The sequence below is a fragment of the Zingiber officinale genome, chromosome 3A (genome assembly GCF_018446385.1).
Source record: "Zingiber officinale cultivar Zhangliang chromosome 3A, Zo_v1.1, whole genome shotgun sequence".
Lineage (NCBI taxonomy): Eukaryota > Viridiplantae > Streptophyta > Magnoliopsida > Zingiberales > Zingiberaceae > Zingiber > Zingiber officinale.
The window spans coordinates 77878442-77902808 of NC_055990.1; positions in this window are offsets into that span (position 1 = coordinate 77878442).

Sequence of the window (24367 nt, forward strand, 5' to 3'; positions counted from 1 at the left end):
TCCCTATTTTCTACCTTCTGCCCGATTCCGTGAAGGGAATTAAGGATATCTTGGATTCTTGCATGTAGTGAACTCGCCGTCTCGCCTTCCTTCATTTTTAAATTGTATAGCTTATTAAGTAACAAATCACGCTAACTTACCTTAGTTTCTGAGGTGCCCTCGTGAAGTTTGATCAGTTTCTCCCACAGCTCCTTTACGGAAGAGAACGGACCGACTCTGTTGAGCTCTTCCTTGGTAAGACCGCACTGGAGGGTGCAGGTGGCTTTGGCATCGGCTTCTACCTTTTTGATAAGGGCTGGTTCCCACTTTTCGCAAGATGTAGGCTTGCCGTCTTCATCCGTTGGTAATCGTAGTCCCGTCTTGACTATCATCCAGGTGTCGAACTGGGTTTTAAGATATATCTCCATTCGCCCCTTCCAATACCCGAAGTCTTCTCCAGAGAATAGTGGGGGACGAACAGTGTTATATCCTTCTTGTTGGGTCATTTAGATCTAGAAAAAAAAAACAAAAACAAGAAGATCTATTCCAAGACTGAGTCTTGGATTAGTAGTGCGGGAAGAAGAAAAAAAAACGAACTCAAGTGGTATTGACCAACTTTGAGCAACACTGATTTTGAAAAGAATTAGAATTTTAGCTACTAAGCTAATTTCTAATTGACTCCGAAAGAAAAACAAAAAAATACCACGAAAAAAAATGTTTTGAATGGTGGTTGTACCAATTCAAAACAACCCTGCTCTGATACCAATTGTTGGATCGAGACGCGCAAACATTTTCCAAACTTAGCCAACCTTGAAACCTAACTTTATAAATTCTTGCTAAGATATTTTTCAGATAGTTTTGCAAAATTTTAACTCAATGCTTTCAAAATTTTAGATGAAAATTTTTTTTAACTTAGCACTTATCCTTTTTTTCTCTCTTTCTCAAAAAGAAAATGTGAAAATCGTGGTCAACTGAATGATTTTTTGATAACTGGCAAAGGGGGAGAGTAAAAAATTCAAAAGTCAAAAGTAAAAAAGGCTACCCTTTAGGGAGAGCTTAAAATTACATAGACTATTCTTCTCTTTTCCTAAGTTTCTTTTTGATTTATGTCAAAGGGGGAGAGAGAAAAGTTAAGTAAAGAGTAAACTTAAACATAATCAAAGGGAAAGCATAAAGGTTTTTATCTATGTTCATGTTTAAGTTTCTGTACTTACTGTCTTATTTTTTACTTAACTTTGAAATGTATTGCCATAATCAAAAAGGGGGGGGAGATTGTTGGTGCGGGAAGCATCCGACGATCGAACCTATGTTTTGATTATGTCAAAGGGTTCAAAGTTAAGGTGTTTTGGTTTCTAACATGTTGAATGAGTGTTTCAGAAAAGTCCTAGCTGCGGTTAGGCAAAGGGAAAACCCTAGGGGGTGGTAACCCTAGGTCATAGGGGGTGGTAACCCTATGTGGAAAGTCTTGGCAGGTCGATGGCTTCAAGCAAAAGTCCTAGGGGGTGGTAACCCTAGGTGGAAAGTCCTGGTGTCGTGAACCAGGTGAAAGATTGGACTAGCCGGGAAGCGGATGTCCAGCAGAAAGTCCGGAAGCGTCGAATGCTGAGCAAAAGTCCAGTCGATCTGGAGGATCGCACTGGCAACAGGTAAATCTCCTGAGTGGAGTAGGTGAGGATGCGTTGCCCGTAGAGGGAACAGTAGGCGTCGGGTCGACCTAGGGTTTCCGGTTGGAAACCCGAAGTCAGACCCGGACAGTCCGGTGACTTTCAAGTTTACTTCTATATATTATCTTTTGTGTTCTAACTCTGTTTTGCAGGAAACTAATATTTTAATGCAGGGTTAGATGTGACTGGGATCGGTCGACTGAACCTCGGGATCGGTCGACCGAACCTCCAAGCTACCAGATCAGATCTCCAGAAGCTGGACTAGGTTCGACCAGGGATCGGTCGACCGAACCTGGGATAGGTATCGACTGGATCAAGCCGAGGTGTGCGGGTCAGAGGAGACTGATCGGTCGACCGAACCTTGGGATCGGTCGACCGAACGCAGGGATAGAGTTTGACCAGATCGAAGCTGAGCAACAGATCGACGGATCAGATGCAGTGGAGATCATCTGATCGGTCGACCGAACGTGGGGATCGGTCGACCGATCCGCTTCAGGTCAAATCTGATCCCGAGACTTGGGGATCTGGATCAGATCTTGTAGAGCTATAAAAGGAGGCCTCGAGGTGCAGCTCAGATCATCGAATTCCGAACAGAAGTTCTGCGCTCTTGTGTGCTCCATACGCTTCAACAACGCACTGCTGCTATAATGAACCGAAACTCCAAAGCTCTTCCATTTTCTTGTTCATTGGTATAACTTTCTTATTTACACTTAACTGTAATTGCTTCTAGTTTGTAATAATTCCGATATTATAGTTGTTACCCACCGAAAGCGGTCAAGGACCGCGGGCCTTTGAGTAGGAGTCGAAATAGGCTCCGAACGAAGTAAATCAATTGTGTCTTTGTATTTACTTTACTTTTCATTTCTGCTGCATTACTCTAGTTACTCGAACGATTTCCGTAAAACGATAAAATAGCCACGAGCGTTATTCCCCCCCCCCCCCCCCCTCTAGTGCTTTCGATCCAACAGTTACCCAAAAAGAGGACCAGCTAGTAAACAGCCTAGCTATCCCAAGTGTTCTACTAGTGGGAAACTCCACCCCGGAGTTTGTCACAAGGGCACACGAGGATGCTTCGAATGTGGCCAGGAAGGGCATATGGCCAAACAATGCCCGCGCTGGCTCCGAACAGTGCCAGTCATTATAGCAGACAGAGAGCTTTTTGGTGATATGATAGTGCTAGATATGGCTGACTACGATGTCATCTTGGGAATGGACTTTCTGATCAAGTACGGTGCCTCCATAGAGTGCCGTAAACAGAAAGTTGTTTTCCAACCCGAAGTAGGAGTGCAGTTTGGGTACATCGGAGAACCAAAGAGTAAGGCCAAGAAGTTTCTCTCAGCTCTGAAAGCACAGAAACTACTGGATTCAGGATGTACAGGATTCTTAGCACATGTAGTCAGTACCAGTCAGAACAAGGACCAAAAGCTAGAAGAGGTCCGAGTTGTATGTGACTACCCAGCAGTCTTCCCTGAGGAGTTACAGGGCCTAGCACCAGACAGAGAGATTGAATTTGAGATAGAACTCATCCCCGGTATGAATCCCATCTCCAAAGCACCCTACCGCATGGCTCCAGCCGAATTGAAGGAACTTCAGGAGCAACTACAGGAGCTGCTTGACAAGGGTTTCGTATGCCATAGTCACTCACCATGGGGAGCTCCTGTATTGTTCGTGAAGAAGAAGGACGGGAGCATGCGCCTGTGTATAGACTACCGGGCACTAAACCAAGTCACGATTAAGAACAGGTATCCTCTTCCCAAGATAGATGACCTGTTTGATCAGCTAAAGGGAGCGGCATTGTTCTCTAAAATAGACCTCAGATCGGGATATCACCAGGTGAAGGTTAAAGAAGGTGACATACCCAAGACGGTTTACAGGACCAGATACGGACATTATGAGTTCGTAGTCATGCCCTTTGGCGTGACGAATGCTCCAGCTACTTTCATGGACCTCATGAACAGGGTATTCAGAGAATACTTAGATAAGTTTGTTATCGTGTTCATCGACGACATTCTTATCTATTCCAGAACTCAGGAAGAAAATGCAGAGCACCTGAAGATAGTACTGCAAACCCTTCAGCAGAACTAGCTGTACGCAGTTCACGAAATGTGAATTCTGGCTCGATTAGGTATCCTTTCTGGGTCACATCATCTCCAAGGATGGTGTCATGGTAGACCCCAATAAGATAGAGGCTGTGAGTAACTGGAAAAGACCTAAGAACGCCAGTGAAATCAGAAATTTTCTGGGACTAGCAGGCTACTACAGAAAATTTGTAAAGGATTTCTCCAGGATAGCCTCCCCACTGACAGCTCTCACCAAGAAGAACAGAAAATTTCAGTGGATAGAGGACTGTGAGAACAGCTTCATAGAGCTAAAAAGAAGATTGACCAGTGCCCCCATTCTGACTCTGCCAGAAAACACAGACATCTTTGATATTTATAGTGATGCTTCTAAATTGGGACTAGGAGCAGTACTGATGCAAGATGGCAGGGTGATCGCCTATGCCTCCAGACAACTCAAGGACTATGAGAGGAACTACCCTACTCATGACCTTGAGCTTACAGCAGTTGTCTTCACCCTCAAAATTTGGAGACATTACTTGTATGGAGCTCAGTGTAGAGTGTATATAGATCATCAAAATCTGAAGTACTTCTTCACCCAGAAGGATCTGAATATGCGACAGCGCAGATGGCTCGAGCTAGTCAAGGACTATGACATAGACATCCTCTATCACCCAGGAAAAGCCAATAAGGTGGCAGACGCACTTAGCAGGAAGTCCAATGCCACCTTACTATCCTTAGCAGCCTTGTCACCGCCCCTACAGAAGGAAATTTCATATTTCGGTCTCAAACTCATAATTGGACAGCTCTCTACTATGACCTTAGCATCTACCCTGCTTGGTGACATCCAGACAGCTCAGGGTCAGGACCCTGAAATTCAGAAAATCAAGCAAGGATTAGCAGAATCAGAAAGTGGAGAGTTCAGAGTATCCGATAGTGGGGTATTGTATTTTGGTGACAAACTATGCGTTCCGGATCAGGAGGAATTACGGAGGAAGATCCTAGATGAGGCTCACAGAACTCCCTATACGGTGCATCCTGGTTCCACCAAGATGTACCAAGACCTAAAAAGGTGTTTTTGGTGGACGAGGATGAAAAGAGACATCGCTAGATATGTCAGTACCTATCTGACCTGTCAGAGGGTCAAGGCAGAACACCAGAGACCAGGAGGAGTTCTACAGCCGATTCGGATTCCAGAATGGAAGTGAGAGGATATTTCCATGGATTTCATAGTGGGACTACCCAGAACCACGAATGGTTTTGATGCCATCTGGGTAATAGTCGACAGATTGACTAAATCAGCTCACTTCTTACCTATCAGGATATCCTACTCCATGGAGCAGCTAGCTCAGTTGTATCTCAAGGAGATTGTCAGACTGCATGGAGTTCCACGGACCATTATTTCAGACAGAGAAAGTAGATTCACGTCACACTTTTGGGAGTGTGTACAGACAGTCTTGGGCACCAAGTTAAATTTAGCACAGCTTTCCATCCTCAGACAGATGGTCAGACGGAACGAGTAAATCAGGTACTCGAAGATATGCTTCGAGCGTGTGCCCTAGACTTCAAGGAAAGTTGGTGCAAATATATGTGTTTAGCAGAATTTGCATACAACAATAGCTATCAGGCCACTATCGGTATGGCACCCTACGAGGCTCTCTACAGGCGGAGGTGTAGATCTCCAATCTGCTGGTATGAAAGTGGTGAACAGAAAGAACTAGAACTTCAGACAGATCTAGTAGCAGATACCACGATAGCTATACAGCAGATCCGCTAGAGGATAGAGACAGCTCAGAGTCACCAGAAAAGCTATACTGATACACGACGCCGACCCTTATAGTTTTCAGTTGGGGATACAGTATTCCTCCGAGTGGTTCCCATGAAGGGAGTGATGTGTTTTGGGAAGAAGGGCAAATTAAGTCCCAGATATGTGGGACCATACCTTATCATTAGAAGAGTTGGCAAGGTAGCATATGAGCTAGAGTTACCCCAGGAGATGTTAGCTATCCATACGTATTTCATGTCTCTATGCTGAAGAAGCATATCTCAGATGCCACCTAGGTGATTGAGCCCCAGTCGGTACAAGTCCGTGAAGACCTCAGCTATGATAGTCGGCCTATTCAAATAATAGACCGAGTAATTAAGAAATTGCGGAACAAGGAGGTATCATTAGTAAAAGTCATTTGGCAAAATCACACCACAGAAGAGGCAACTTGGAAGACAGAAGCTAGTATGAGACAGAAGTACCCAAAGTTATTTTAAGTTAGAGGACGAACTTTTTATAAGGTATGGGGGATTGTAACGCTTGAAAATTCTCAAATAAATTTTAGAAATATTCTATTATTTTTCTGAAATTTTAGAATATTTTTATGAAATTTTTGGAATAGCAGAAGTAGCAAAATTAAATAAAAATGTAAAACAACCCAAGCGGGAATTGAACCCGCGACCTATGGACCCTATGACTTATAGGGTGACTTTAGTAACCAAGGGGCCCCAGCAGGGGTGTGCTGAAAGAAGAGGAGAGTAATTATATTTATGATCGAGTTGGGTCGTATTTACCACTCAATGTAAATAGAGAATTTAAGTGAGAGTTTATTATTCTTGAACGACACCTCTCCCTCACCCTCACCTGTCGTCTCTCTTTCTCTCCCGCACCCTCTCGGCACGCCAAGCCCCAAGAAGCCTAGGGTTCCATCCCTAGGGTCGTAGGAACACTGTCCGGCGACAACTCTGACACGAGGACACTCCTCTCCGCGAGAAGAACTTGTAATCGTAAGAAGATCGCTGAAGAGATCTTCTTCTCCGGAAACCTAGCTATCGGATTTGTAAGAAAACTAGCGCAGGATGTAAGTAACCCCTCACCTGCAGTATAAGTAGTTAATCGTACGTTTTCATGCTTTTAATTCAGCCATATGTAGATTTTTCGGCACGTAGGGTGTATTTGACCCTCCTCGTAGGTTTAGAGTTTAGTTGAGCACCTCTAGATGGGCCAGACATGTTTCCCCCTTCAGTTTTGGGATTTTGGACATTGTCAGGTGCCTAGAGGTGGTCCCTTAATAGAGAGGAGAGTTAGAGCACACCAAGTGCTCGATAAAATGACTAGTATAGTTATCTGCTACAGTAGGCATTTTAATAACTTAGTTAAATGCCATAGATGCATTTTTAAATAGTATACATAGCCTTGCTTCAGTTTATATGGGACTACGGTCCAATGTGTGGGCTCCCATAGTCGCCTCTAGGTTCAGATAACCTAGCTCTAGGTTCAGACAACCTAGTAAGAGCAAGATAAGATAAAACAGTTATGAATGGTATTTTACTTTATCAGTGGCACTGTACTGGACTCTCAGTTGTCCTTGGGTTGAGCTCCCATAGTCGTCCCTAGGTTTAGATAACCTAGTAAACCCTACTAGATTCGAGACTAGTTACCTCAGGTCTAGTTAGGGATGCGCGCATAGCAAGTACAGTTATCGGGCCCATCAGCAGCATGATTAGTATTTTTATCTATTTGTGAAAATAGTTTTCAAACTTCACCAACCAGATATGTGAACACAGCTCAGCTTCAGTTTAGTTTTCTTATTGATATAACAAATAGCCTTATGTTCAGTCTTTGATTGTCATGACTTGTATGTCCATATGCCATGTTTTAGCATTTTCAGCATGATCATCAGCATGTAATTTCAAATAGCATCCTTTGAAAGCATGATTCCTTCGAATGCATGTTTTTGTGAGGTAGATGGTTCTTACTAAGCTCCCAAGCTTATAGTTTCATTTTCCTTATACTGCAGATAAAGGTAAAGGGAAGATGGATTAGCGGAGGCTGGAGAGCAATGCGACAAGATGTGTGTGAGAAGGAACTTTTAATAAAGACCCTTGGAGACTAGCAAGCTTAAAAGGATTAGAACTCCTTATATTTTATTTCCACACCTTTTGAATATCTAAATGTTATGAATCGTGAAAGTATGCACTATATTATACCTAGACTTCTAGCTACCTTGATGTTAGTCGGTAAGTTATAAATCATGTCATGCTTAGTAATATTAAAATGGTTATTGGTTGATACATTCATGTTGTACACGAAATGACTGAAATGCAGCAGAAATCAGTGCTCCAATCGATCGACCGATCGATTGGAGGGTCCCCAATCGATCAGCCGATCGAATTGGGAAGTGATCTGCCGCGTACAGAGAGCTGAAGAATCGATCAGCTGATCGATCGGCCATGGATCGATCAGCCGGTCGATCGGGAATTTAATTTCCGCGAACAGAGAGCCTATGAATCGATTATCGGATCAATTGGCCAGGCTGGATCGATCAGCCGATCGATTCAGAATTGACCCCGTGCACAGTAGCACGTTGAATCGATCAGTGGATCAATCAAGTAACTCCAATCGATCAGCCGATCGATTGGAAAGTCTGATTTCAGCTAGAAGTGTCTGATTTCAGTTTTCTTTGATCAAATAGAAAGTTTAGGTTCCCTTCTTTAGCATATGTACAACTTCAGAAGTGTATTCTGAATATAAAATCCAGATTTTATAGCAAATAGCAGAGAGTTTTAAATTAGTTCAGCTTCCTGCACCTTAATATTTAGTGATAGCCCAAGAATAGTTTAGGATAATCTAACCCCCGGCCTTACAGCCTAGTCAGTAGAAGGCGGGGCGTTACATAATCTGTTGATAAAGAAACATTGTCCTCTTCCTCTATCTTATATAGAGGAATTGTCTTATCAACTTCACCTCGTGTTGGGAACTCAGTTTCTAGAAAAATAGCATCTCTTGACTCTATTTCAGAGATGGTTCCATCTTGTCGCTCACCAATAAAAACATAACCCTTAGAAGTCACAGGGGTCTTCTTAAGTATCAGAGCAACAACCACTTTCCAAGATAAAATCTTTTAATAAAATTATACATTTAATTAACTTGCTGAGAAATCCTGGTCTAACTAGTCTAGGATGTGGCGAGGTCACTTCGGTCAGTTCCATTTTAGCGAAATACACCAAGAAGGGTACGTCTTACACCACTTGACTCCTTAAACCAAGCTACCCTAACGTACTATCATCTCGCACCACCCTAGTACTATGTTGGGCAAGTATTAATCAAGCCTAAGTCCTTAATTATTCTAGATTAAGGATGAATGAAATACTAGTATGAATGACATGATATTTATCGATATAAATTAACATTTAATAATGCATGTACATGGCAAGTATGCACGTGTCAAACAAGTCAAGTAATTTATAGTTGATTTCTAAGGATGCATTAAATTCTCGATTTGATGCATTTCATGCGAACCCATGACACTTACTTTGACACATTTTTATTTTTATTTTTTAAGTATTTCATTGGATAATATTTGTTAAGTAGTTTCATATTTAGTTTTGATTTAATTTTTGAATTTATACTTGTTAAAATTTGTTGGTTTATTTTGTTGGATTAAAAAAAAAGTAATTTTAAATTTTCATCTTGAATTTATAACTTTTATAGTGAGTTAATTTCATATTTTGTATTTAAATTATAATTAAAATTTAAGCTTTTATCTTCTAGAATTTTAAGATTTTTTTTCAAATTTTTAGTTTTAATTTTGAATTATTAAGAATTATCATTTTAAGATCAAAATTAATCAAATTATATTTAGATTTATTTTAATCCTGAATTAAAATTTTATCTTGGTTAGTTAAACCATTAGTTAGATTAGTTTTATCTTGATTGTTAATTATATATATTTTTTAATAATTATATCTAAATTTTTAAGATTTAATTTCAAATTTACTGTATTTAAGTTAGAGTTTATCATTTGATTTGAATTTATCAAAATTTTATTTTATTTTTATTTTTATTATTATTATTATTATTATTATTATTAGTATTTTTAATTTCGATTTAAATTGTAAAAATTAGTAGATTCTTTTTCTTAAATTTTGGTATTTAAATTTGAATTTAATATTCATTATTTCATAATTAAATGGTGTATTATATAATTGATTAGGTTCTAATTTTTACTATTAACATTTGAATTAATATTCTTAAAAATTTTATATTTAATTTCTAGATTTTTGAATTTTAATTTTAAAATTATAATATTTAAATTTATAAGATTAGAATTCGTCTTATTTTTTGAATTTATATTTTTAAGATTATCTTGATTTTTAATTAATTTAATATTTAATTCTGAATTATTGACTAAGTTTAATTTATTCAAATTAAGTTTATCTTCTTTATTTGAAATATTAATTAACTTGGAATTTAAATGATCTTGACCAAATTGATTAAAACTTTTATTAAAATTTTGTGTAATCTTATCTAGTTCTAGATTAACTTGCTCATTTTCTTGATTAAATATTCCTAATTTTTTTAAGTTTAAAGTTTAAAGTTTAAATTTATCTTATTATTTATTTTTAAATTTTAAATATTTTAAATATGTTGAATTAATTAAATCTAAATTTTTAGATTTATTAATTTAATCATTAGAATTAATAATTAAACTTACAGAATTATTATTTGAATTTATATATTTATTAATTAAATTTCTAGAATTATTATTTAAATTTTCAGATATATTAACTAAATTTTTAGAATTAACAATTGAATTTCTAAAATTATTATTTAAATTTTCATAATTATTAATTGAATTTCTAGAATTATTATTTAAAATTTTAGAGTTATTATTTAAATATCAATAATAATTATTTAAATTTCCATAATTATTAATTGAATTTTGAGAATTATTATTTGAATATTCAAATTTATTAATTAAATTTTCAGAATTAATAATTAAAATTTAAAATTATTATTTAAGTTTCCAAAATTTTTAATTAAATGTCTAGAATTAATAATTAAAATTTAAAATTATTATTTAAAATTTTAAATTTATTAATTAAATTTCTAGAATTAATAATGAAATTTTTAAAATTATTTGAAAATTTTAAATTAACCTAACATGCAAATTTTTATCTTGTTTATTGCAGAAAAATTCTAATTTATCATGCATAGGGTAATTTTTGAAATAATATAATCATTAAAATTTTTAGTCATATTTTTTAATGTACTAAGATTGTAAAAAATTAGATTTACATAAAATATAAAATTACTACCATTTTTAACAATTTTTCTTATTGGCCAGCAGTTCTTATAGTGTCCGAACTCCTGGCACTTGAAGCACTAGAGTCCTTGCTCCTCCAAACTCTAGGCATCGGTTCCTCCTTTGTCGTCAATTGTGTTGTTTAATTCTTACGAGTAGGATACTTATTTTTATAGTCCTCTCTCCCTGTATTTAAAGCATATAATATGTGATATAAATGTTAACATTAAATAAAATTAACTTTTTACCCTTCTCCCCCTTAATCTGTGGCCTGTTGGCTCTTTTAGCGGTTAGTCCAATCAAAGCCTTCTACTCTGATACTAATTGTAGGATCGGTGTGGTAGAGAGAGGAGGTGAATCTTGACTTGTCTCTTTCTTTTTGTTTCGTCATGTGTTTGTTCTATCAGAGTTGTTAGTATACAACGGAATATAATAAATAGAACAAAAAGACAAGCGAGATTTACTTGGTTCCCAACTCCCAAGGTCAATACGTCCAAGGCTTACGCACTCAAGCGTGAGTCCACTAGTGGTCTCCTTTCCAGAAGCTTTTTGGAGATGGAGAAACCGGTCTTACAATTTATGAAGTACAAACATAAAAGAATGATAAAGTAAATACAGCTTGTAGTAAAAGAAATACAAACAAAAACTCTACTGAGCTGATCTAGAAGTCCTGAGTATAGCGCACCCTTCCTAGAGCTCCCTCGGTAGCAAATCTTAGCATCGCAGTTTTCCTTTTGAGCACACGGAGTATGAGTAGTAGAAGAATTGATGCTTTGAATCTCTGATCGAAGTCACTTTTATAAAGCGTTTCTGAGGGCCTGGACCAGCCCAAGGCACTTGGACTTAGCCTCTTCTGATCCAAATTTGTCGAACATTATCTTGTCGATAACATTTTGGTCCAAGCGTCTAGAGTAGTCCCTAGGTGCCTAGACTATCTAGGCGCTTGGAGTAGTCCTAGGCATCTGGACTGTTCAAGCGCTTGAACCAGTTCTAGGCACCTAGATCAACCAGGTCAGGCCATGTTACCTTCCGTTTGCATATATTTGCTCCCCCAATCAAGGTTCCAACTCCATGTTCCTATAAGACAAGCATACATACACAAACAAGTAACCTTAGCTTTAATCCTGCAAGTCTACTTGACCTACTAGACTTATCTTTTGCTTAGAGATCCCTCCTCTAAGCCTACCATCTAAGGGTTAATCCCTTGGATCAAGCTACACTCCTGTAAGTCTACCCGACCTAGTAGGCTTCATGCTTGAATTGTATCTAAGATTTTACCATACTTAGGGTTACCCCCTAGGATTTTCATTGCCTAGTTTCACTCATCAGGACTTCCACCGCCTAGAGTTACCTCCCCGTAGGATTTTCATTGTCTAGCTTCACTCATCAGGACTTCCACCACCTAGGGTTACCTCTCCTTAGGATTTCCATTGCCCATCTTCACTCACCAGGACTTCCACCACCTAGGGTTACCTCTCCTTAGGATTTCCATTGCCCATCTTCACTCACCAGGATTTTCACCACCTAGGGTTACCTTCCCCTAGGATTTCAACTGCTTAACTTCATTCACTATGATTTCATTGCCTGACTTCACTCACCAAGACTTCACCTTGCCTATTCTCTAGTTAGCACTTATCCTTTTCTAACTAAGTTAGGACTTTTTCTTACTAGTCATTTAGTTCTTACTAGAATTTTCTCTTCCAAATATCAAGTTTTATTTAAATTAATCCTTAGTCAAATGATCAAAGTTAGATATATTATCAACTATCAACCGTCAAAGCTTATTACACCAACATTTTCTATCTACTTTGAAAGATTAAGTCATCCAAATTGTCCTAAATGGATGATACTCAACTGATACTTTCATATTTTAACCTATTTAAATATGGTATACAATGTATTCAATAATATTTTAAACAAAATTAGAAGATATTTAATCTGATTAAAATTCAAGTAAATATCTACTTGATATATATTTTAATAGTTGGAATCCATAGTTCTTAAAAATAGAATCATATATATACTTTATATTTTTATATGTTTAAAATATTTTATAAATTGATAAAAAAATATATATATTAAAACTCAACAATAAAATATTTTAAAATATACAAAATGATTAATCTTTCTATTATTTTTGTATTTATGTCCATATATACTTGTTGTTCGTGTGTGGGAGTTGGCTTTACACCACTCATTCTTACTTGTTAATTAGAATACCTTCCCTTGTCCGCTGTTGACTTTGTAGTCGTTATTTTGACTTCGGGCCACACATAAGTCAAATACGCAATTGGCTGATAACGATTTGTTGACGACGGGCAGTCTTCTCGTGGGTGGCATCGCGTGATCTTTTCCTTCCTCTGAACCCCATCCACAAGCGAGATTTAGCTTTTGGAAAAGTTGGATCCGCCTTGGATTTCATCGTCTTTTTCTTCATAAGGGGTAAACAATATAGATACAATTTTGTTAGAGCTTAGTGGATCCCTTCAACTACTCAATAGTAAATTGGGCCAAAACAAAACCGACCGAACTTTAGAACTTGTCTAGTCTTTAACCATCGTTTTAGGAATTCAATTCAATACCAATAAATTAAAAGAAACTCCAAATTAATGTGGAAAAGAATAGATGTTTTCCCACGCGCCAAAATTCTGAAATTCACAAAAGGTACATTATACTTTTTCTTAATCAAAGAACTTGCCTAATTTCAATATTATCCTTCTCGTCAACAACTATAATATCAATCTATTTTCCTAAACATCCGAGCCATAAAAGTGATATTGAATCTTTAAATTCAGCTTCAAATTTCTTAAACTCATAACAGTAAAACTGAACTTTGAAATTCAATATTAAAGTGATGCTAACTTTCAAGATTAGCACCGCGGTGTTTCTAGAATCTAGCAATATCGAAGTGTTGAACTTTAAAAATCTAACACCAAAATAATATTGAACCTTCAAAATTAGCATCGTAGTATTTTGATTTTTCAAACTCAGTAATACAAATGCTGAACTTTAATTTAAAAACAATATTAAAATGATACTGAAGCTTTAAAATCAACATTACAGTATTCTTATTTCTTGAACTCAATCATGCAATGATATTGAACTTTGAAAACAATACCAAACTGGAGTTAAATTTTAAAAATCAGCACTATTCTGATTTCTCAAATTTAATAACATAATGGTATTGAATTTTAAAAATTAGTACCAAAATAATATTGAGTCTTCAAAATCAACAACACTAGTGTCGGAATTAATGCACTTATTGAAAATATAAAAATGACAATTCTCAAGAACCATAACTGTTTTGATGATTCTCAATAGATTGAGTATAGCATCTAAGAAGATTGGTCAAATATAACTATTTACGAGGTTTTGAAAATCAACTGCTGTTATGATGTAATCAATGTAATCACGAGAGTATATATATAACTCTCATTTTGATATTAAGATATTGAAGAGCTCTGCTATTGCAACTCAGGTCTCCAATTAAGTCTGTCATTTTCTTGATCAAACACAGATTGTTCTAACAAAGTGGTATCAGAGCGAGGTTAAAGATCTGGTTGGGAGTCTTCTACAAGTTCAAAAATGGCATTCACTTTAATGCAAAATTCTACAATTTTATATTCAAGCATTCCAGTATTTGGTGGAGACAATTATGATTTCTGGAAGGTGAAAATGAAGACTTTACTTATGTCTGAAGGCTTATGGAGTATTGTTGCTAATGGTTTTGAAGAATCTGAAGCAACGGTTCAGCCTTCAGCAGCAAATGTTGAGAAGCTTGAAGCAGATCGCATGATAGATGCTAAAGCTCTCTCAAAAATTCAAAATGGAGTCACCATAACTATCTTTCCGAGAATTATGAGAGCTACTTCAGCAAAAAATGCTTGGGATATTCTGGAACGAGAATTTCAAGGCAACAACAAAGCTAAAGTTATCAAACTTCAAACTTTTCGTAGAGAGTTTGAAAATCTAAAGATGAAGGAATCCGAGTCTATTAAAGAGTATTTCTCTAAAGTAATTGAAGTAGTCAATCATATGAGAATTCTTGGAGAAGACGTTGCTGATCAAAAGGTAATCCAAAAAATCCTTATTAGCTTGCCAGAAAAGTTTGGACATATTGTTGTGGCCATTGAAGAATCTAAAGATCTCACCACTCTGTCAATCGAAGAATTAATGGGATCGTTAGAATCTCATGAGCAAAGAAGAACAATACGTAATGAGCAACCGTTGGAAAGTGCTCTTCAGACAAAGCTGAGTTTAAAACATCAAAATTCCTTCAAAGAAAGCAGTTTTAAAACTGATCAGGAAAATGACAAAGGAAAATTCCAAAAAGGAGAATCCAATAGAAGGGAAGACCACAATAACAAAAAGGAGTTAATATATAATTCCAAGCCCTCTTGTACGATATGCAAAAGACAAGGTCATACTTCTGCGAATTGTTGGCATCGTGGAAAACCTCAATGTCAGCATTGTAAAAGGTTCGGCCATATTGGAAAAGATTGCAGATTTAAAAGGGGAATTCAAGATAAAGAAGAAGATAATGATGAAAAGGATCATTTATTCTATGCTTGCCAATCAACTCTTGAAGAAAAAAATAGCACATGGCTTCTTGATAGTGGCTGCAGTAATCACATGTCAGGTAATGAGAATATTTTTCTTAGTCTTGATTCAACTATTATTCTAAAGGTGAAATTAGGAAATGGTGTCATCGTTGAGTCAAAAGGCAAAGGGAGAATTTCAATCGAAACAAAAAGGGGTACAAAATATGTCAACGATGTATTGTTTGTGCCTGAAATCAAGCAAAATTTATTGAGTGTAGGGCAACTGGTTGGCTATCGTCTTCATTTCGAAAATGATGGATGCACTATATTTGATAAGAAAGAAAAAGATCAGGTGATTGCGTATATAAAAATGAAGAGCAATAGAAGTTTCTCTATTAATCTTCAAACTGATGCTATTATGGCGCTGCAAGGTGAAGTTAAACAAGACACTTAGCTATGGCATAAAAGGTTCTGTCATTTGAACTTTAATGGCCTGAAGCTTCTCAAGCAGAAAAATATGGTAAAGGGACTACCTGAAATCGAATCTATAACAGAACTTTGTGAAAAGTGCATCATGGGCAAGCAACATCGGAATTCATTTCCTCAACAAAGTTCTTGGCGAGCAAAAGCACCATTGGAATTGATTCACACTGATATTTGTGGCAAAATGCGAACACCCTCCTTAGGGCAGCAGAGGTATTTCCTCTTATTTATTGATGATTTCTCAAGAATGATTTGGGTTTATTTTTTAAAGGAAAAATCAGAAACTTTTCTTGTATTCAAAAGATTTAAGGCCTTTGTTGAAAGACAAAGTAACTATTATATTAAAACCATACGGAGTGACAGAGGAGGAGAATATACCTCTCAAGAATTTGAAAATTTTTGCAAAGATGAAGGGATTTGGAAGCAATTGACGGCAGGATATAGTCCACAACAAAATGGCATCGCTGAAAGGAAAAACAGAACCATTGTAGAAATGGCAACATCCATGCTAAATGAGAAATTCTTACCGAAGGGTTTTTGGGCAGAAGCTGTATATTCAGCAGTGTATATTCTCAATAGGAGTCCAACCAAGGCAATCAAGAATACAACTCCATTTGAAGCTTGGAGTGGAGTCAAACCGTCGGTAAGACATTTAAAAGTTCTTGGTTGTATATGTTATGCTCACATTCCTTCTGAAAAAAGAACTAAGTTCGATAAAAAAAGCAAGAAATGTGTTTTTTTCGGATACAGCTCCAACACAAAAGGATATCGATTATATGATGTGGAAGCTAAACAACTAATTGTGAGCAGAGATGTTATTTTTGATGAAAATGCAGCTTGGAATTGGAAAGAAAAAGAAAAGCTTGAACAGTCACAAATACAGGATGTTATATTATCTTCATCAACTCCAGCAAGTAGAAGTACAGGGGACTCTGAAACAAGGATAAGTTCTGAATCTGAAGGTATTCTCCAAACTCCACCAAGTTCACCAAATTCTAGTCCAAGTTTTTCTTCTTCAGAAACTTCCCCAAGACGAACTCGAAAATTGAGTGAAATATATGAAGCATGCAATTTTTCTGAAATGGATCCTGATTGCTTTGAAGATGCCAATAAACATGAATATTGGAAAAAGGCCATGCACGATGAAATCGCTATGATTGAGAAAAATCAAACAAGGCAGCTTGTTGATCATCCAAAAGATCGGGAAATAATCGGAGTCAAATGGGTTTTCAAAACAAAAGTTAATCAAGATGGGAGCATTCAGAAATATAAGGCAACACTTGTGGCTAGAGGTTTTTCTCAAAAACCAGGAATTGACTTCTATGAAACATTTGCTCCTGTGGCAAGATTAGAGACTATTCGAACATTGATTGCTCTTGCTGCACAAAAGAAATGGAAGATTTACCAACTCGATGTCAAGTCGGCCTTTTTGAATGGGATTCTAGAAGAGGAAATATATGTGGAGCAACCACAAGGGTTCTTTGTGAAAGGGGAAGAAAATAAAGTCTATAAGTTGAGAAAAGCTCTCTATGGATTGAAGCAGGCTCCTCGAACCTGGTATGCTGAGATTGATAAATATTTTACTACGAAAGGTTTTCACAGAAGTCAAAATGAGCATACACTCTATGTCTTAAGAAGGGAAGATGCAATCCTTATTGTTTCAATATATGTTGATGATTTAATCTTCACCGGCAATAAGGAAAATATGATTTATCATTTCAAAAGAGACATGATGAGCACCTACGAGATGACAGATTTAGGGCTACTACATTATTTTTTGGGGATTGAAGTAACTCAAAAGGAAAATGAAATTTTTATTTCTCAAAGGAAGTATACTGAAAATGTTCTCAAGAAGTTTAATTTGTTTGGATGTAAAGCCGTCGACACACCACTAATTGTGAATGAGAAGTTAAAGAAAGAAGATGGAGTTCCAAAGGTTGATGCTGCAGCATACAAAAGTTTGATTGGAAGCCTTTTATATTTAACATCTACTAGGCCTGATATAATGTTTGCAGCAAGCTTACTGTCCAGATTCATGCAAGCACCAAGTCAAATTCATTATGGAGTAGCAAAAAGAGTTCTAAGATATTTGCAAGGTACAATTGACTATGGAATTTCATATAAAATGGTTGAAAATTCAAGATTAAACGGGTATTCTGATAGTGATTGGGCCGGTTATCTTGATGATATGAAAAGCACTTCAGGTTATATTTTCTCAATTGGTTCTGGAATATGTTCATGAGCTTCAAAGAAACAAAAAGTTGTAGCTCAGTCCACTGCTGAAGCAGAATATATTGCAGCTTCAAAAGCAACATCTCAAGCTATATGGCTGCAAAGAATTCTTTGTGACATGGGAGAAAAACAAGAAAAAATCATATTGCATTGTGATAACAAGTCAGCCATTGCTATTGGCAAGAATCCAATTAATCATGATCGCACAAAACATATTGCAATCAAGTATCATTTTATTAGAGAAGCAATTCAGAAAGGAGAAATTCAATTGGAATATTGCAACACTCAAGAACAATTTGCTGATATCTTAACTAAAGCGCTTCCCAAAGAAAAATTCTGTTTTATCAGAGAACAAATTGGAGTCACAAAGAAAGTGCATTAAGGGGGAGTGTTGGAATTAATGCACTTATTGAAAATATAAAAATGACAATTCTCAAGAACAATAACTGTTTTGATGATTCTCAATAGATTGGGTATAGCATCTAAGAAGATTGGTCAAATATAACTATTTACGAGGTTTTGAAAATCAACTGCTGTTATGATGTAATCAATGTAATCACGAGAGTATATATATAACTCTCATTTTGATATTAAGATATTGAAGAGCTCTGCTATTGCAACTCAGGTCTCCAATTAAGTCTGTCATTTTCTTGATCAAACACAGATTGTTCTAACAACAACGAGTGCGCCCTTTGAGAAAACACCGAGAAAAAAACAAAGTCTACGTCGGTATTTTAGCTTGTATATAAGTAAGCAACCTGAATACTATCACTTTCTTCAACTAAATTGAGAACAAAAATATTAGACTACGACTTTTACAAAATATATATTATAGCTTTTTTATTATTCTTTCTACTATCACTTTTTTACATTTTTACATTCTGAATACAATATAAATACAATTTTATATATATACTTATCTTTATATCTTCAGTACGACGGCATGTGTGTGTGTTTTTTTTAACCTTCTTTACTTGATTTCGATGTTCCCCTCGCTTCTTTCTTCATCCATTCTGTCAGGCCACTATTTCATTTAGTTTTAAGCAAAAACAACAATAATAACAAGGACGACAATTAAATTTTATCCCATTATATTGAGTTAGGTATAAGAATCTTTTTACGCCATTAATCTTTATTTTTTATTATATCATCATCTACTTAAATAAATTTTTTCGGAATGGACAGTTAATTAGCGTATAATGGTGTTGTCACCATAAGGTCTGTGATCAAATCCCAGCTAGTAGTTGGATGCCTGCCCTCCCCTATGCGTAATTTAACGGTCCATGGCTAGTAGATATCCGTGATTTACCTCTTTCACGTTGGCTTGGAGATGGGCTAGCAGAGAGGTATTGTAGTGAACGAATCCCCTTTTACCACCATTTATGATTAATTAAATTTTATCTTATTTTATTATTATTAATTAAGTCTTTTTTTATTTTCCTCTTACTCGTTTGATATGTATGTTTGTCATAATTTCATATTATCTAATTAGAATAGTTATTGATCATTTAAATATTATCTTGGAATATTTTTTAATAGATATGACACCGAGTTTATTTTTAATATTTTTATTTTTTTATTCTATTTATATTCGTATGCCCATACATTCACTTCTTCCCTCATGATTTGTGAAAAGAAAAATAGAATTTCAGATAATCAATATATGAGTTCTCTCACTTTCTTCCTTCCCTCCTTATCTAGATGAGTTTGGTTGTTAGTCTAGATGGTTAGAATGAAAAAGATTGAGATTCAGCAATTCATGATAATGTTTTGTTCAACTTCGATTTGATCAATTATAAACAAAATAATGATATAAAATAATTAATTTAATTCGGTTCTGAGGGTGCTCGACTGCACCTTCCTCCAACGGCTCCTATACCTACACGTTAACTAGGATTAGTGGGCACCGACGTAGCCAACATAACCCCTCCAATGATCAAATTAGTGTTGGGCTGAGAAGAGATGTGAAAGGAATTAAGAAGAAAAAGAGTAGTGTTAGCCCCTTTATCAAAACCTGTGCTGTCCTATTTATAGGGGCATGCTCTCAAGCTCTAACGGCCTATCAAGTCTCGAATTTGCTGGATGTGGGCTAGCTCTGTTAGGCAAGAAGAGGAGCAAAGTCTCCTGGTATCCATAGTCCCTTACTCCTAGTTAGACTAAGGAGCAAAATAGAACGAAATCTGATATAGAAAGCATGCGGCACCTAGGCTACCGAGCTATAAAAGTGATCCAGAGGAATGGGAGGTCCAGTCGAAGAGTTGAGTAGCTGAGTTAGATGGAGATTAGAGCTATTCACTCTAAGAAAATTAGTTTATTATATCACACATAAATATTTTTATAGAAAATTAGTTTATGGTGACATTTTATAATATTAATATACAATATCAATGCTAATATCAAAAGTGTCATAATTTAAAAGTATAATACACTCTATAATGTTAGGAAATATTTTTTAAGAGCATTTATATATGTCGTGTTATCATCAAAATAATGACGAAGCTAAATATCACCAAAACTTATTCATTATTGTATTTATATTTTTTATAAGGATAATAAAAAGTGTCATAAAAATAATTTATAAGATCATTTTAAATGTTATCTTAACTAATCTATCATGACTTATAAATACATTTCAAATTATTATTAATATTTATTTAGAATATATAAGATGAATTTAATTTTACACATCATCATAATCCATAAACCATTTAGAATAGAACAAATTATAAAATATAATTTAAAGTACAAATAGATAATCTAAATTTATCAAACAAATATTTGTGTAATATCTCAAATTTCCTTGTTTTGAGTCCTAAAAGTGCTTATATATATTTAGAAATGCTTTAGAAATATTCTAGAGATTTTTAGAGTATTTTTATAGAATTTTCGGAGATCGTTTGGTATTTTTACCAAAAGAAATAAAATTGCGGCAAAAAAAAATTGTCAAACCAAGATTCGACCCCAGAACCTCTTAGTAAGCAAAGTCTTAAGAATGTCAGGATAACCAGGTACCCCAGCAGGGGTATGCTGAAAGAAAAGAGAGCAGAATAATTTTATGCAGAGAAAAGTTAATAAATAACCTTAGGTATAAATAGAATAACTTAAGTGAAATAAGGGGATTCTTGACCTAATTCCTCCTCTTTCTTTTGTGCGCCGAATTTCTCTTGGGTTTGGGCGAAAAACAAAAGAAGCCTAGGGCTTCTTGTGGTGGCCTGCTAGGACAAGTTTCGAGGGAGCTTTTGGATATTTTTCTGACTCGTCTCGACGAGAGGAACGCGTGGACGTAAGCAAAGCGCGAGGATCTCAAGTTTCATTGGAATCCTAGAGAGTTTTCATGTTAGTAAGTTCAAGTAATAAGGTAAGTATTGCTCACCTGTAGTAAGAGGTATTTTCCGTTGATTTCTCGTCGTAGAAATATTGTATGTGCAGATTTCTTTTGTCTTCTATGCATGATTGTGTGTTACCTAATTAGTTTCACTTATAGATGCATGTGGAAAAATACCCTATCAGTATTTTGAGTTTAAGAAAAGTATAAGAAAGATAAAGAAAAGAAAGAAAAAGGCCAAGGCCTTAAGTAGATTCCAAAGTCAAGACTTTAGGAATTTTGGCACACAAGGTATTTGTTAAAATGCCAAGGAATTTAAAGAAAAAGTAATTAAGATATTTTACTTTGAAAGGCCAGTACTCGACTTCCAAGGTTGTCGTAAATAAATCCAGGTGTCCAATTCCGAGATCTTGGCTCTGGTAGACCGAGGTCTGCTCTTTTAGGATTGGTGGCTCGCTACCCCAACCTATTAGGGAACGTGCATAAGATGATACTTACATCTTAGGGATCCCAAGTGAAGCTATTTATTTTCAAGTATATGCTTTAGCAAAGTTTTCAAGTTTAAAGAATTTCCAAGTTTCAAGATAAGTTAAGAAAAAGCAAGTTTAAGAAAGTTAAATGTTTGTTTATGTTTAAGAAAGTTAAATGCTTGCATATGCTTGTTGCCTTGAGTTAAACATGTTTTAGTTTCTCTATTAGTACAAAAGTATTTACGCATGTTTATCTGTACTATCAGTGTAAGTAATATTAAAGGTTCTAGCATGAAAAGTATTTTAAAAGCATGTTTGCACATTTCGAGATTTTTGTGAGCTAGATAGTACTTACTAAGCCTTGTTGTATACTAGTTGCATTTTCTCTTACTGCAGATAAAGGAAAAGAAAAACAATAGTTAAGGAAGGCGACAAGGGGATGCGTGATGGTGTGTGTGTGATACCTGGACTATGGAAAGCCTTGGGAATTCGTTGGGAGCATATTAAGATTTCCTTTTTAAAATTGCTAGTAAAATTTTAGAGATTTTACTTTTTAATTATTGTTAAGAGGATGTCATAAATTGTTAGTTTTGCATGGGTCGAGTGTCGTCTAGTATTTCTGTTATTAATGATTGAATAGACTAGTTTTGGTGGATGGTTATTAGATATTATGATTTCATATTTTCTTGAGATTGATGTTTTTGGCACATGAGGTATACTATTTGATACATTATATGTAGATTAGTTTTAAAGAGTGCAAGAAATTCATTATAGCCCTTTGCATGCAATTATAGTTAGAAATGCTTTAACTGCTTTAGAATTATGAGTTGAGTGTTGAAATGAATCATTTATGTTCCTTTATATGTTGCATGTTTAGTAAGAATGTATTAAGAAGCTAGTAGTACTTATGTTACTTAACTGCATGTTATGATGTCACTCACCGTAAGAACCAAGTTAGTGGAAAAGTTCTGCATCTAAGTTTAGAAAATTTTATGTACTACTATCATTAGCATAAGCAACACTGGGTAAGTAAAGTTCATAGATAAGTATCGTTCACCCTAGAGAGCATTAGGTGGGTGGGCGTAACAGGTTGGTATCAGAGCGGTTCCCATTATTCAGCATCACACACATCAGCATCAGCCTTATCATCTTCAAGTAAGAAAGTACTTAAATTCTTTTTTTTTTATTATGTCTTTCCTTATTATTTGCAGTATAGAGAAATCTTTGGAAGTATTTGCTTATATGTGCTTAAGTAAGATAAAAGTTCTTATTTTTTTTTCTATGTTTGTATATATATGTCTAGAGAGTATAGAGACGATTTCAAGTTTTCTCTCTCTCTCTGCATGACTAGATGGCAAGAAGAGGGCGCCCCCATATCGCTCGTACTGAGGACCAAGCTCAGGAGAACGAAGAGCCCAGAACAACTGAGCCTGATCTCTCTGAAGTTGTTGCTCAACTCCAGAAACAAGTAGCAGAGCAGCAACAAGTAATCGCCAATATGATGGCAAATCAGCAGCCAGTTTCTCCCCCTCCCACGACTATCAATGTGGAGACTCTAGTGGTGACGGAGGTTGCACCAGCTGCCCTGGAAGGCACCACAGCACCTAAACGACAAGAAGCATACCTGATACAGTGGTTGAAGTTGAAGCTAGAAAGCTTCTCAGGCACGACTGAGCCCCGGGATGCCCAGGATTGGTTCAAAACACTAGAGAGCACAATGAAGCTTCTTGACTGGCCAGAAGTTGAGAAGATCAAGTGTGCCTCTTTCTGCCTGTCTGGAGATGCTCGCATGTGGTGGGAGAGAATTAAGAGCAAGAGAGCAGCCAACCAGATGAGCTAGGCTGACTTTGAGACAGAGTTCTACGAAGAATTCTTCCATCTTCGAGTCACAAATAAACACTATAAAGAATTTATCGAGTTCAGACAAGGTGACCTGCTAGTGGAAGAAGCAGTCAAAAGGTTCAATAGACTAGCTCGTCTCTGCCTAGAGCTAGTAAGTATAGAGAGGGAGTGAGTCAGATTGATGCTCCGAATGCTGAGACCAGAGATAGCACTTAATGTAAGTAGTGGAACTCACTGGCCGCAGACTGGTGAAGAACTGGTCAGTAGTGCATTAATCGCTGAGCACTATCTGAACAACATCAAGGTACAACAAACGCAACTCAAGCCAGTTAAGATAGAAGGCAAGACAGTAGGAGGTTAGAAACCCCAGTCAAGTAATCAGAACTGGAAGGGCAAGAGTAATAAGCGGAAGCAGTGGCCAGGCAGCCAGAAGGGAGGTTCAGAGAGCAAGCAAGTCAAGTACCCTCCCTGTCCTAAATGTGGGAGAACACACCTAGGGACGTGTCTTTTGGGTGTCACAGGATGCTATACTTGTGGGCAAGAAGGACATAGGTCCAAGGACTGCCCTAACAAGTACAAAGCATCCCAGCAGCAGGCGGTGCAGTACGGGGGCAAGCCTCAGCTACACTACATGTCTGCAACTCTGGATGGAGCCCAACTCAGTCAAGGAAGGTTGGAAGCCCCACCAGTTTCAGCCAGTG